The following is a 10,422-nucleotide window of genomic DNA, read 5'->3' as shown; positions in this document are numbered from 1 at the left end:
AGAAAAGAAATTGGCTAATACTGAATGATTTTTTCAAACTTATGAAAGACATCAAGCCTTAAACTCAAGAAGATCTATAATGTTAAGAAGGGTAAATAAAAAGAAAGCCACATTTAAGAATCTCTTTGTAAAATTTTAGAAAACCAATAATAAAAATGAATATAAAATTCAGTCAAAGTAAATAACAGACATTTTTCCTCAAAGAAATAGAGCCCAAGAAAACAATCTAGAGCCCAAATCTCACCTTGTGGCCATTTTAAAGTGGAATAAGAATGTTTTATCTTCTATTACTCTGATAACTGAGATAATTGTAGAGATTGCTGAAAATGAATGGGTCACATTACAAGCTCAGAGGCTAATTTGGGATGGCATCTCTACAGTTCTATTAATTGGAATGTTTGCTATATAGTTCAAGGGCCATCTGCAGAGGAATGGAATAGGCAAATAGGCCCCTCTAGTTCTGCTTGCACAGATATTTCTCAAGAATCAGGCCTTTTACTTAGCCAAGTGCCTGAAATAATTACAAAAATTTTACTATTGTTTTTTTTTTGCCCTGAATTTCTTAATTGAACTTGGAGAATTACACCCAGGAGAAATGGAAACTTTGGTAACTTCTTTAGGTTTCAGAATAACAAATTTAAATTGTTAAGGGAGTTGGAAGGTCCCTAAAGCAGTAGGAGACTTTAGTAGTGAAGTTCTAGGGATTGCCCTTTGGACGATTTTGGAGAAAGTCATAGGGGGTGATTTGGGCAGAACAAATCTTCAGATCATTATTTCTCTTAAGAAATTATTAAACAGTTTTTAATTAACATGTGCTATGTATGTTGACACAGTGAGTCAGGCAAGATTTGGGTTGATTTTTTGCCAACTAGGAATATCCATGTCCTTTTCTAGTGTAATCTTCTGAGTAAAAATACCTCTGCACAACCCACTTTAATACAGTTTTCATAGAATACTATCAAAATTGCAAGTTTTAGAATCTTTTACTCTTTTGAGCACTACACTGGACTGTCAAGAAAGACTTTGCTGAAGATCACCTTTAAATATTGAAGCACACTTTAACCAAAAGTGAAGATGTGCATTCCATGTGCTGAGGTAAATGGGAACAGACATTAGCCATCTCCTTCTGAAATCTCAGATTTACAAAATATATTAATAGATCTTAGCTATGCCAGGAAACCAGAATAAAGATATTTACTTTAAAAAGAAACACTAGGTTGCTTCCAGGTCCTGGCTATTATAAACAGTGCTGCGAGGAACATTGGGGTACACGTATCTCTTTCAATTCTTGTTTCCTCAGTGTGTATGCCCAGCAGTGGGATTGCTGGATCATAAGGCAGTCCTATTTCCAGTTTCTTAAGGAATCTCCACACTGTTCTCCATAGTGGCTGTACTAGTTTGCATTCCCACCAACAGTGTAAGAGAGTTTCCTTTTCTCTACACCCTCTCCAGCATTTATTGCTTGTAGACTTTTGGATCGCAGCCATTCTGACTGGGGTGAAATGGTACCTCATAGTGGTTTTGATTTGCATTTCTCTGATAATGAGTGATGTTGAGCATCTTTTCATGTGTTTGTTAGCCATCTGTATATCTTCTTTGAAGAAATGTCTATTTAGTTCTTTGGCCCATTTTTTGATTGGGTCATTTATTTTTCTGGAATTGAGCTGTAGGAATTGCTTGTATATTTTTGAGATTAGTTGTTTGTCAGTTGCTTCATTTGCTATTATTTTCTCCCATTCTGAAGGCTGTCTTTTCACCTTGCTTATAGTTTCCTTTGTTGTGCAGACGCTTTTAAGTTTAATTAGTTCTCATTTGTTTATTTTTGCTTTTATTTCCAATATTCTAGATGTCCATCAGCAGATGAATGGATAAGAAAGCTATGGTACATATACACAATGGAGTATTACTAAGCCATTAAAAAGAATACATTTGAATCAGTTCTAATGAGGTGGATGAAACTGGGGCCTATTATACAGAGTAAAGTAAGCCAAAAAGAAAAACACCAATACAGTATACTAATGCATATATATGGAATTTAGAAAGATGGTAACAATAACCCTGTATACGAGATAGCAAAAGAGACACTGATGTATAGAACAGTCTTTTGGACTCTGTGGGAGAGGGAGAGGGTGGGATGATTTGGGAGAATGGCATTGAAATATGAGCAATATCATATATGAAACGAGTCGCCAGTCCAGGTTCGATGCACGATACGAGATGCTTGGGGCTGGTGCACTGGGATGACCCAGAGGGATGGTATGGGGAGGGAGGAGGGAGGAGGGTTCAGGATGGGGAACACATGTATACCTGTGGCGGATTCATTTAGATATTTGGCAAAACCAATACAATATTGTAAAGTTTAAAAATAAAATAAAATAAATAAATGAATAAAAAGAAACACTAGTTGGTAGGAAAAATATTGAGATGAAGAAATGAGTTTTGAAGGTGGGATAAAACTTTTGACTATGTGTGTTCCAGAGTTTCTCATTTGCCTAGACAAGTCATTGAACTCCCTCAAGTATATGTCAACTATTTTTTTGCATTAAAAATTTTTTAATGAAAAATAGTTGATTTACAATTTGTGTCAGTGTCTAGTGTATGGCAAAGTGATTCAGTCAAATATATCCACATATTCTCTTTCATTAGGGTTTATTATAGGATTTACATATATTATAGTTCCCTGAATTATCTGTCAATTTTAAAATGAGAAGGTTGGGTTAGGAGTTTAGAGTCTATTCTGGCTCTGACATTTAGCAAGAAAGAGAAGGATTTGTTGAAAAAAGTTTAATTATCTTAGCATTGTAATCAGAAATCATTTAGAGAAAGAGAAAATATAAAGTGACTTGGAGTAGGTGAGACCCTGACAAAGATGTAAGATAAGTATACCTGTGGCGGATTCATTTCGATATTTGGCAAAACTAATACAATATTGTAAAGTTTAAAAAAAAAAAAAAGAATGAGAGAATGAGTGGGACTCCATCTGGATGAGAAAAGGAGAAGACTTCGTTGTTTTGTTTCTAAAAGTAGACAGAAGAGCAGGTGAAGGGAGAAGGAACACGAGGGCCCAGAGCCAGAAAAAGAAAACTGAGTGCTGGGTGGGGAAAACCCAATAGAGAAACCCTCAGTGGAGTGGAGGTATATTCTGACCAAAGTGGATGTTAGAGACTAGACATGTCTAACTTTTGCCTTTCTGGAAATAATTGGTAAAGTGTTTCATTTTCATACATGGATTGGAGGTTGAAATTTTAATAAATTTTGAAAAATTTGCTATGTTTTAAAAATCTGAGTCAATGTGGGCCAGCACTGTAGCAGCACAGAGGCAATTATGCTTCGGGAAGCAGGGAGAACGTGAAATCATAAACCACTATTGTGATTCTGTGAAACATTAAAGCGATCATGGAATTGGGGTTATGGAGGGAGAATTTAAAGCAAGTTAATCTAGATCTTGCAAATCTGCACACAGTAGAAGCTGTTACCCTTCAGTTGTGTCCAACTCTTTGTGACCCCATGGATCGTAGCCCGTGAGGCTCCTCTGTCCATGGCATTTTCTTAACAAGCATACTGGTGGGAGTTGCCATACACTCCTCCAGGCTTTCTTCTTCTCCCATGAATCAAACTTCTGTCTCTTGCATCGCTTGCAGATTCTTTACTGCTGAGCCACCAGAGAGCCGGTAAAATCACGTTTCAAAGAGGTCAAGTGATTTGCTAAATTTTGCATGCCAGTAAATATCATGGTTGGTTTCAGAGCCTAAAATCTCACACTCTGAGGATAGTGCTCTAAATCCTTACAGAAGATGACCTTTTGGAAACTATTTCTTCCTCTTCTAAGACCACAAGTGATCATTGTCTTTTTCACATCTCACCGTATATCAAATACTTAAAACTAAGAGCTAATCATTTTGTTTCTTAATTCAACTGGTTTCTTTAAGATCAGAGAAATGATCAGAGAACTTTGCAGATGTATATAACAAGTTCAGAGGTCTTCAGGCTTTTATGTTGACACAGAGAACCAAAGGGAAAATGCATTTATCTTAACACACATCAAAAACTTGCCATGTTCAAGCAGCCATGTGTAATTAAAAATCTTAAACATGACATTACTTTGCTAGTATTGTGAGGAACAATCTCTTCACAAGCTCAGCATCCACTGCAGTGGCAATAGGGATGTGCATATCTGGGTATAGTCAGTGTGATATACTTGAACAACATAACTGTGTACAAAAAATGAAGCTGTACTTATGATGTATGGCATACAGTTTTGATACCTAATTGAAATATTCAAGAAAGTTAAGGTTAGAGCCGGGAAGGAAAGGTACTTCAGGTAGATAATTGTATATTAAAATATATAAAAAATAAGTTTGCATGCTAAGAATGTGGACCCACAGAGTGGTTGTTTTAGACTAGAGGGTAGAAGTAGTGTTGGAAGATGAGATCAGAGAATTAGGCAACGATGAGAATGTGAGGCTTGTGTAATTTGTGAGTGAATTTGTTTGAACTTTATTTTGAAAGACAGTGGTTTTCAAACATACTTCCATATGTGATCAGTTGTGAGATATATTGTAAATAATTTGCTTTACATTATGAAGTAGTTACCTTTGTAATAAAGAATGGGTTCAAGATTATTCCATGGTCAAAAATGCCTTCTTGAAGACAGATATCACATGGTGTTAGAGTGAGTGGACTCTTGCTGATCTCCTGTTTATATTCCTTAGTGTGTGGCATTTCCATCTGTTTTTTTTTTTTTTTTTCCCCATATAATGTGAAACTTTTTGGATTGCAACCAAAACCTTTCCTGTTTCAACTTTTACAACCACAAAAAAATGTTTCTTTGCCCAGAAACTTCTTCTGATCTTTAACTTGACTGAGGCCAGTTCATATTTTGATTAAAACAAATCTCAAAGTATCTTACGAAGCAATACCCCTGACATAGGTTAGCATTTGTCTCTGTGTTTGCCTAGTATCTTGGGGAATATGTATATCATGTTATTGTAGCTTTTAATTTACAAGAGTGTGTTTTCATTTGATTTTGTTTTGCCTGAGAGAAGAACTTGTATAATCTCACTCTAGATTCTCAGTGCCTTAGAGCGTATTCAGTAAATGTTGGATTAATGAGTGAATATTGCTAGTAATATTGGAAGGCAATGCTCCCTTTAAAGTTCCTCCAACAAAAACTCCTTAAAAAGTTGGTAGAGTGTAAATTTTAAACATAGGCCATGTGTACTTTTATTCACTATTCCAGATGAACAAAGAAGAACAAAATGGACAAGACAAATGCAACAGTCATTTCTAATTTTATTTTTCTGGGATTTACTCACTATCCCAAAGTTGAAATCACCATATTTGTGTTGTGCTTACTGATGTACTTGATCACCTTACTGGGTAATATTATTCTGATCTTGGTTAGTGTCCTGGATTCTCACCTACACACACCCATGTACTTCTTCCTCAGCAACCTGTCATGTCTGGACATCTGGTATACTTCTTCTGCCCTGACTCCAATTCTGGGCAAATTTTATTTCAGGGAAAAACACCATCTCATTCTCAGAGTGTGTTGCTCAGATGTACTTCTCTCTGGCCATGGGCTCAACTGAGTGTGTGCTCCTGTCTGTGATGGCATATGACCGTATGTAGCCATCTGCAACCCCCTGAGATACCCCATCATCATGAACAAGAAGATTTGTGTTCAGATTGCAGCTGGCTCGTGGGTGACAGGCTCCTTCACTGCCCTGGTGGAAACTGTGTCTTTGTTGCAGCTGTCACTGTGTGGAAGCGGTGTCATCAATCATTTCACTTGTGAGATTCTGGCCGTCCTGAAACTGGCTTGTGTAGACACTTCCAAGGTGCAGTTAATCATGCTGGTGATCAGTGTACTTCTTCTTCCTATGCCAATGCTCCTCATTTGTATTTCTTATGCATTCATCCTCTCTAGCATCCTAAGAATCAGCTCATTGGATGGTCGAAGCAAAGCTTTTCCAACATGTGCAGCCCACCTGAGTGTAGTGGTTTTATTCTATGGGACAGCTCTCTCCATGTACCTGAAGCCGTCAACTATGGATTCACAGGAAATAGATAAATTTGTAGCCTTGGTATATGCTGGCTTAACCCTCATGTTGAATCCTATCATTTATAGTTTACGGAACAGAGAAGTGAAAGTGGCTGTGAAAAAATTGCTGGTTAGGAACTCTTTGTGCTCTTTCAGTCTCTAGTAGCACATAATATCTGTAAATATTAAGGATATTTAGTGCTTTCTATATATATCAGGAGATAATTGGGGTAGACACTCATTTTTATTCATTTATTTATTTTTTGACACTCATTTTTAAATGTGATGTGTAATTTTCTAAGTCTCTTCTTTGACTAATCACTGAAAGTCTAAGTAATATCAATGTATCATACATAAGTTTATCTGATCTTAAACAAATAGTCTCATGATGACAAATTTTAATTTTTATTGGGGGTAAATTAAAAGACGCTTACTCCTTGGAAGGAAGGTTATGACCAACCTAGATAGCATATTCAAAAGCAGAGACATTACTTTGCCAACAAAGGACCGTCTAGTCAAGGCTATGGTTTTTCCTGTGGTCATGTATGGATGTGAGAGTTGGACTGTGAAGAAGGGTGAGCGCCGAAGAATTGATGCTTTTGAACTGTGGTGTTGGAGAAGACTCTTGAGAGTCCCTTGGACTGCAAGGAGATCCAACCAGTCCATTCTGAAGGAGATCAGCCCTGGGATTTTTTGGAAGGAATGATGCTGACGCTGAAACTCCAGTACTTTGGCCACCTCATGCGAAGAGTTGACTCATTGGAAAAAACTCTGATGCTGGGAGGGATTGGGGGCAGGAGGAGAAGGGGATGACAGAGGATGAGATGGCTGGATGGCATCACCGACTCGATGGACATGAGTCTGAGTGAACTCTGGTTGTTGGTGATGGACAGGGAGGCCTGGCGTGCTGTGATTCATGGGGTCACAAAGAGTCTGACATGACTGAGTGACTGATCTGATCTGATAGGGCTAAATATAATTATTTTTGTTGTCTTAGTGATATTTTTATTTCTTTCTAAAATTTTTAAAAATTGAAATATATTGATTAATATTGTTTCCAGTGTATAACAAAATAATTCAATTATGTGTGTGTGTGTATTCTTTTTCAGATTCTTTTCCAAAGTAGGTTATGATAAGATATTGAATATATTTCCCCATGTTTATAGTAAGTCCTTGTTATATATCTGTTTTGTATGTAGTATCAGCTAACTGGGTATCTATTAACCTCAGGCTTCTCTGGTGGCTCAGTGGTGAAGAATTTGCCTGACAATACAGGAGGCTCAGGTTCTATCACTGGGTCGAGAAGATCCCCTAGAAAAGGAAATGGCAATACACTCCAGTATTATTGCCAGGGAAATCCTACAGACAGAGGAGCCTGGGGGGCTATATAGTCTATTGGATTGCAAAAGAGTCAGACATAACTTAGTAACTAAACAACAACAGCAATCAATTAGTGTTAAATTCTCAAATTATCCGTCATCTCCTTTCTTTTTTGTTAATGATAAACTTGTTTTCTGTATCTGTGAGTCTATTTTGTAAATAAATTCATTTTTATCATCTTTTGTAGACTCCACAAATTGATGGTGTCATCTATTTGTCTTTCTCTAATTTACTTCACTTAGTATAATTATTTCTAGGCCCAACCTAGCACTAATTGCCTAGAAATAAATAAGCTGCAAATGACATTGTTTCATCCTTTTTATAGTTGAATAACATTACACTGTATATGTATTCCACGTCTTGTTTATTCATTCATCTGTCAGTGGACACTTAGGTTGCTTCCATGTTTTGCCTATTGTAAATATTGCTGTTATGAACATTGGGGTGCATGTATCTTTTTGAATTAGCATTTTTCTCTGTATATATGCCCAGGAGTAGATTTCAGTATTCTATGGCAACTCTATTATTAGTTTTTTAAAGAACTTCCATACTGGTTTCCATTGTGGTTGTACCAATCTGCATCTTCACAAACAATGTAGGAGAGTTCACTTTTCTCCACACATTCTCAAGCATTTATTATTTGTAGACATATTGATGATAGCCATTCTGATCAGTGTTAGGTGCTACTTCAGTGTAAATATAACTTAAACATTAAATTAGCATAGTGGTGAGTATTCAAAATTATGTACATGTAATATAAAAATGGATGTGAAGAGTCGGATATACAGAAGGTTGAGCACTGAAGACTTGATGCTTTTGAACTGTGGTGTTAGATAAGACTCTTGAGAGTCCTTGGACTGCAAGGAGATCAAACCAGTCAATCCTAAAGGAAATTAATCCTGAATATTCATTGGAAGGACTGATGCTGAGGCTGAAGCTCCAATACTTTGGCCACCCGATGCAAAGAGCCAACTCATTAGGAAAGACCCTGATGCGGGGAAAGATTGAAGGCAGAAGGAGAAGGGGATGACAATGGATGAAATGGTTGGATGGCAACACTGACTCAATGGATGGCATTACTCAATTGTGTGCTGCAGTCCATGGGGTCACAAACATTTGAACACGACTGAGCAACTGAACAACAACAACTGATATAACAACAACAATAGGTGAATGTAATTACTTTACTAGATTTTTAGCTAATTTATTATTAGCCTCTGTGTAATGCTGAATTGTGTCCCTTCAAAACTCTCATGTTGAAGGCCTAGCCCCACATCCGCTACTCCCACACATACCTAGTACCTCAGAATGCATCTATATTTGAAGATATGACCTTTAAAAGGTGGTTCAATTGAAATAAGACTGTTATTTTAGGCCCTTATACAAGTTAATTTGTGTCATTATAAGAGAAGAAAATTTGAATGCACATAGTGAGAAGGTGACGCTCTAGAAGCCAAGCAGAGGCCTCAGAAGACTTTAAACCTGCTAACATCCTAATCTTGGACTTCTAGCTTCCAAAACTATGACCTGATAAATTTCTGTTGTTTAAGCCACCCAGTCCCTGATGTTTTGTTATGGCAGCGTTAGCAAACTAGTATGAACTCTTTTTTAACATAACTAAATGGAATAGAAATAATTACATATTCTCTAAATGTGTGGCTGTGTTTTAAATGTGTGGATATGTTTCCGTATGCAGATATGTGTGTGTGTGTAATGTGAACATCTATATACAGATATAAAATATCTGCAGAAATATATCCTGAATAGAAATAGAGTGGATGAGTTCCAGTCAAGAAAAAAATATCAGAGACTTTAGTGGCATGTTGTTAGTCTTCAGATGCTTACATCTTTTTTTTTTTTTTGTAAATTCACAAGAAGATAAAAGGTGTTTCAGTGAAGCTACTAGTTGTTGCTGTTGTTGTTCAGTTGCCCACTAGTGTCTGACTCTTGTGACCCCATGGACTGCTGCACACCAGGCTCCCCAGTCCTTCACTATCCCCTGAGCTTACTCAAACTCATGTCCATTGAGTCAGTGATGCCTTCCAACCACCTCATCCTCTGTCGTTCCCTTCTCCTCCTGCCTTCAATCTTTCCCAGCATCAGGGTCGTTTCTAATGAGTCTGCTCTTCGCATCAGGTGGCCAAAGTATTGGAGCTTCAGCTTCAGCTTCAGCCCTTCCAATGAATATTCAAAAACTATTAGTACTCTGTTTATTCCTATTATTCCAGACACCTGGTATAAATCCGATGGTATAAATGAACTCATTAGCACCTAGGAAAAAAAAAAAGACATGAAATCTGTGCTATAGATGTTACAATAATGAAAGCCTATTAAATGGGTGTAAAATATTGAAATATGTGAAATATCTTATTATATAAACCACAATATACAAAGAATTAAAATGTATACTTAGAAATTTTCATAGCATTTGTAATCCCTCTCTGGACCAGATAGCTAAATGTACAAAACATATTTGTTTTTTGTCATGGAATCATTAATGATATCTGTAGATTTTTTTTAATGGCTTGGACTCAAGTTGAGGACTGGCCATTGGTAAAGAAGAAAGAGATAGAAGATGTACTGGGATTAATTTTAGGACATGTTAGCAAATTATAACAAAGATTTATCTAGTTTGTCCAAAGAGCAACAACCTCAGGTAGTTAGACTGGAGTCAATGGACTGATCAATAAGTATCTGATAATAATACTTGAAAGCAATGATTTCTGACTATTGGAGCAATAATAGAAAGGTGAAAGAATGTGTTGGGGGTCGGCGTGAGGCACTCCGCCCATGGCAAAGGTCATGAGGAAGGAGGCTCGATGTATGCAAAGGCGGGATCGAGCCTCAGGAGTCCCCCTGGAAATTCTCGAGCATCTACCCCCATAACCAGAGCCTGCCTACTTTACTACTTTGTGCTCTCACCTACACCTCTGACTTTACGGGGGGCTGTCCCCCACCACCTCTTTCAGAGAAGGAGTTTACTCAGAACTCCAGTTAAT

The 10,422-nt window shown here is 37.2% G+C and overlaps 1 pseudogene; it reads left to right on the top strand.

Moving 5' to 3' along the window:
* The first annotated feature begins 2,325 nt into the window (after positions 1 to 2,325).
* On the top strand, positions 2,326 to 9,638 carry LOC109562591 (olfactory receptor 13F1-like; annotated as a pseudogene).
* Positions 9,639 to 10,422: the final 784 nt, after the last annotated feature.

This window comes from Bos indicus, chromosome 8 (assembly GCF_029378745.1).
Source record: "Bos indicus isolate NIAB-ARS_2022 breed Sahiwal x Tharparkar chromosome 8, NIAB-ARS_B.indTharparkar_mat_pri_1.0, whole genome shotgun sequence".
Lineage (NCBI taxonomy): Eukaryota > Metazoa > Chordata > Mammalia > Artiodactyla > Bovidae > Bos > Bos indicus.
Note: the sequence above shows the minus strand (reverse complement) of the source record. Positions and strands in the feature narration are given on the sequence as shown.